We start from the raw sequence: 5691 nt of genomic DNA, 5'->3' as shown, positions 1-5691 counted from the left end.
TTTCATTTCATTTCATTTCATTTCATTTCATTTCATTTCATTTCATTGTTTTACTTGGTGCAGTGTGATAAGTTCCCAAGGAGCTTCTTACACGCTTTACTTTGGTTACTCTCTCCACTGCCCTTCATTTTTCAATTCTGATCAATCCACTACCTGCTTTAACCTTTCTGTGCCCAGTGTCAGCCATTTCTACTTTCATTCCACCAACATTCTTCTATTGTTCCTTTGTAAATGCATCTCCCTATCAATGAAAAATTTCTGGTTTCCTAGTTTTCATATGCACTCTGTTAAACAAATAAAACAGAAGATTTGACTCTAGGATCCTTTTATGGCAGAAAACATCCAGCTTTGTCTCTTGGGAAAGAGTGATCTTAGTAGAATTATCTTACAGTACTATCTATTTATTTGCAAATTTCATGATTTAATTATCTTTATATGGAGTAGTATTACATTGTGTATATATACCACATATTCATTTCTATATGGACATTGATGGTTATCTAGATGTACTTTATTTCTAAATTATTGTGAGGAGATTAGCAATGAATATAAATGTGCAAGTATCTCTGTAGTAAGATAAAATGTCCTTTGGGTATGATAGACCATTTTTAATGTTTGGAGATGCTTCTAGACCACTTTAAAGTATGTCTGCACTAGTTTACACACAGCAGTAGTATATAAGGGTCCCATTTCCCCATATGTGTTCCCACTATTCTCATTTCTATTTCTGATGATGGCCTTCTGACTGGGTTAAAGAGAATCTTAAAGTAGTTTTTATTATTTGTTTCCCTGGAGGTTAAGGGTGTTGAATACTTTTTTAAAGTGTTTATTAGCCACTTATTTTTTTTAGAACTTTCTGTTCAGTTCAATAGACTATTTTAAAAAATATTTTCCAAAACGTTTTACTTATCTTTCATCATCTTATACAATGCATTTTGAACATATTGACCCTCTTTTCCTACATCTAACATCTCTTAGATCCAATTCCCAACCCTCCCAATTTCATGTGCCTCGCCCTCTGCTCCTCTCTCTTTCTTGTAAGCTATTATGTCCAGTTTGTGTTGCCATTTACTCCTGACTATAAGGCCTTCTTCTAAACATGAATGATCTACTTACTGTGAGCCATATCCATAAATAATGCTGTCTTCCTCCCCTAGGAGTCATCAACTGTTCAGAGCTCATCAGCTAAGGGTAAGCGCTAGTGAATCCTTTCTAACTTGGTCACATTTTTAAATTGAATTGTCTTCTTTAGTTTTTTGAGTTCTTTGTAAATTTTAAGATAGAAACTTGTTTAGATGTACTGACAAGGAATTCCTCCTACTCACTGGGCTGACTGCTCACTTGATTGGCCATTTTCTTTGTTGTACAGGAACTACTTACTTTCCTCTCCTCCTACTTGTTCATTGTTGGTTTTAATTTTTGAGCTACAGGAGCATTATTTTGAAAGTTCTTGCTTGTGCCTATAAGTTGAAATCTACTCCCCATGTTTTCCTCTAATATAAGTTTTGCATTTATTTAGGAACAGATAAGAAAATTAGACTCAGGAGTTAAAGGGATATGCTAACAGCGAATAGATTAAAACAGGGAAAATAATTTCAAATGCACTGGAATGTATTCATATGTGCTACAGTGTAATCAGTGGACACATTATCCAAGGAACCAGTGGTATCTACTGTATTGTTCAAAAAAATAAATAATGAAACAGAAAGGACTGAATGATGTGAGTGACCGAACGGAAATCTAAAGAAGACAATTCAAGAAGTGTTAGTTATACACTAAGAACTTTTGAAAAATCCATGTGAAATATAATAACGCTGTGTGTCGGGGTGGAGGGAAGTGCCCTACTGGATACTACATCATAGAAAATAAATATCCTAGTCTTTATTAAGCCAGGAATGGGTTACTTCTTTTTAAGTTGTTGACCAGTTGAGTATTATAGATATCCCTACCATTACAAATTATTGCTAGTGCATTCAGAATTAGACAGTAAGATGCTGTTGATGTTAACATCACACAATTCGAGTCACAGATCATGGAGAAATAAAACTGGTAGTGACCTGGAAGTTTCATCCATACTGGCTAGCTTCCATAGTGCTGAAAAATGCTGTGCATACTTTGGAAAGTTAAAGGTAATCATTGATTTTATCCAACCACGAGTGCTGCATCCTACCACAGTATCAGACATAATAAGACACTGCCTCTACTGGTACAATAATGACATCAATGTTAGGAGAGTATTCAACTACTGTCTAATGACTGCTGTTTGAGATGGAACTCATACCTGGCACTATTAAAAGAGGCATAAACCTGTTGCTCTATATGTCAAGGAGCCTACAGGAGAACCTACTACTATTTTTCTGCTATATACATATGGTATTAGAATTATTACTACTTACTTATTCGATATGTCTAGAGCAGGGTGTCTCTCAACCCTCATTAGAGAAGTTTCCTATTGCAGTACGAGCACAAAGACACTCAACAGGTCAAGAGGCAGTGGATAATTTGATTAGGGAATGCTCATTCATAAATAGGAAAACTATATCATGTAAATGTAACTCTTATTTGCCAGATGTAATTGTCATCTCTGAGGATTACTGCTGAATAACTTTACTCTTTCTAGTTCTTTCTGAACTCTATTTGGCTAGATCAGCTCAGCTGTTCTGGCTCAAACTCCTCTCCAAGCTGACTGATTCAAACTGGCTTCTTTCACTTTCTGGCTGAATTGTTCTCCTTGGCCTCAAACTAAGTTTAATCTTTTTGCCCCTTATCATTCTCTGGTTTATTTTGTCTTCACCTGCACCCTGTCTTTGTAAAACTTCCTCCTCTGTTGGCTTCTGTGTTTCTCTCTCAAGTTGCTTTTCTTTCCCGTGTTTCTTTAAGTAGCCTCTTTCCTGTGCTGTAACTGGGATAGTTGGGCATATCTTCTCTCTGACTCATCCTGTCAAATCTTTCTCTTTGTTTGCCCCTCAATTGGAAATCACTTTCAAATATGGCTGCTTCCTTCTACAAACCAATTTTATCTTCATTGTTTGTGATTAAAGATAAGTACAAAGGGTGTATCTCTATTCCAGCCAGAGGTATTAAACGTGTATAGTGTGTCCACGTTTCAGTTGGATCAAACAGACTTAAAAGATCTCTGCCTCTGATCTGTTGCTAGAGCAGCCATGTTTATGGATTAAAATTCCTCTACAATATCATATTCCTCCCCACGATGCTCAGGGACTCTTGCAAACGAACCTGTAGGAAGATTGTAAAAGCCAGATGATGACTTCAAGGAAATTGTGCTTTCTGGACACAGTAGGAAGGTTGCATATGTGAACTCACAGTGATTGTAACTATATGTATAAGATTGAAGCAAACTCAACACAGGAAAAAACCCTAGCATGTGGCAGGAAGATAGGCACAGAGTCCTATCACCAACCAAGAAGATATTTACATTTTTAGCGGTTGGGAGAGTGATAACAGTTTTTATTAATGGTGTGATTTCCAGTAGGTATATTACTCTAGGCCATACCTGATAATCAAGAGTAGTTGGAAGAAACAAATTGGACTTAAAGGGCTTAAAAAAAAACTAAAAAGAGAACTTGGATATGTCTGGGTTAGGGAAGTGAGGGTGGATCTGGGAAGAGCTGGGTGAGGAGGGTGAATATGATTAAAATATATTATGAAATTAAAGAATTAATGTAATTGAATATGATGACAATTAACCACAAGGAAAAGATCAACTACAATAAATAGTTCAGTTGTTTGCTATGCCCAAACACACTTAGAATACTAGAAAGTGTTTATTTTCTCATTCCTCTGGAACTTTCACAGGACTCCAGAGATACCCCATCTTTTCTGTATAATGACAACAGTTCAGCTCAGTTGTGTTGAAGACCCCACTTCTAAAAAGTGTGGCAATTTGGTTCTAACTTGTAGCCAAAAGGTCCCCTGGGACTGTCAAAGGATTTCTGACCTGGCTTCTGGTAAAACAGAAAGTGCTAGCTGCCAGGCTTGAAGACTGAGACTCAGATCTAACACTATGTCAAATGATCACCTTATGTTACTTCAAAGTGGTTATTTCACAATCTAGACACAAGAGAAGGAAAGCACACATATGAGTGAGTAATGGGAATTTTAAGCCATTGGAAACTAGTGATGCTCAAGACAGCACATTAGCTTTAACATATCCACAGTGAGCAGGAAAGAGACATTGTACAGTGTTTAAAAGATTGCCAACATTCATGCATATAAGCATACATTTCATCTAATGGAAAATATTATTAAAAATAGAAAAAGAAGCTATAATTTGAAAATTTCTCCTAAATAGCATTTCACCTTTTATTCATTTTAGCAATGTAATTACAATTTGACTTCAACTGCATATTTTGGGGGAGGGTATTCTGGCATATATACCCAGTGTTCGACATTGAGTTTTCCATGGGCATATATTCTACCTTCTCTGTCTTTCCTACTGGGTGGAGATCACAAGAGAAGCCTGTCTTTCATGCTATTATAATACTTTGGACAAATGCATCAGAGTTCATAGATGCTACATTTTTAGCGTATTAAACTAATAAGATGTCTTAGAGATAAGACGTAAGACTTGCGTGCTCTGTATATACCTAGAAGTATGTACAATTTTACTAGGATCAGCCAGTATCACTAACTCTGTGTCTGGAAAAGATGTAAAAATGCCATTGGATTGAAATTCTTTCTCCTTAAACGTATATATGGTGTATGAAGTGGTTTGATCAACAATTTGAACAGCTACCTCCAAGTTAATTTTTTTTTAAATATGTTTCTCTCTCCTGAGTCGAACTGAACTCCTTCATAGGATATTAATCATATGTTATATTTCTGTGCCTAATGACTCATTACACTTTTCTGTCCTTCTTAACTATGAATAAGAATCTGTGGGATGTTTCAAAGCATAGAAAATCAAATATAGTCAGATATTTCAAAATGCTTACATTTTCTCATTTAGTCTTCTACCAATGCTATACCCAAGAAAAGAAATTTTCATTCTGTTAACAACAGACTTTGCCAGTTTGATACAGATGCTCACTCATTTAACAACTGTGTTGTAAACAAGAGGACCAAGTAGCTCTAAGGACTTTTCCCTGCTAAGGAAAAAGAATTTATGACAATTTATCTCATATAATCTGTGGACCAGAGATGTGAAGATTCTGAGGACAGTTAAAAGGGAGCCAAGGAACAAGTAATTGATGAGAAAAAAGTGTTTTATGGAGTTATGTGAAGAGTACCCGAGTTCATTCAAGTGTTACACTTGCATGCCTTAAAATTTTGTATTATGTGTTTTTTTCTCATATCAGTCAACAGTGTATGAGACAGGTACTCTACCAAGTCCAGAAGACTTTCTCTTGAGTCATTACTTGTTATGAGATGTAAATCCTGAGGATTACATTAAAATCTGGGAGTTCCTAAATCTAACTATGAAATTAAAGCCATCCCAGTCTATGATGCCAGCATGCTTGCTTGTGTTTCTGCTTAGATCCTGTGCTCTTCTTAAGTCTAGATAATTAACTGAGAGGAATCACATTCACCACATCATCTGATTAGGAAATGTCAATTAAGACTTCTTATAATTTAGGGCTGTCTTTAAATTTGTGTGTGTGTGTGTGTGTGTGTGTGTGTGTGAGAGAGAGAGAGAGAGAGAGAGAGAGAGAGAGAGAGAGAGAGAGAGAG

The sequence above is a fragment of the Grammomys surdaster genome, unplaced genomic scaffold, assembly GCF_004785775.1.
Source record: "Grammomys surdaster isolate TR1022 unplaced genomic scaffold, NIH_TR_1.0 191, whole genome shotgun sequence".
Taxonomy (NCBI): Eukaryota; Metazoa; Chordata; class Mammalia; order Rodentia; family Muridae; genus Grammomys; species Grammomys surdaster.
Note: the sequence above shows the minus strand (reverse complement) of the source record.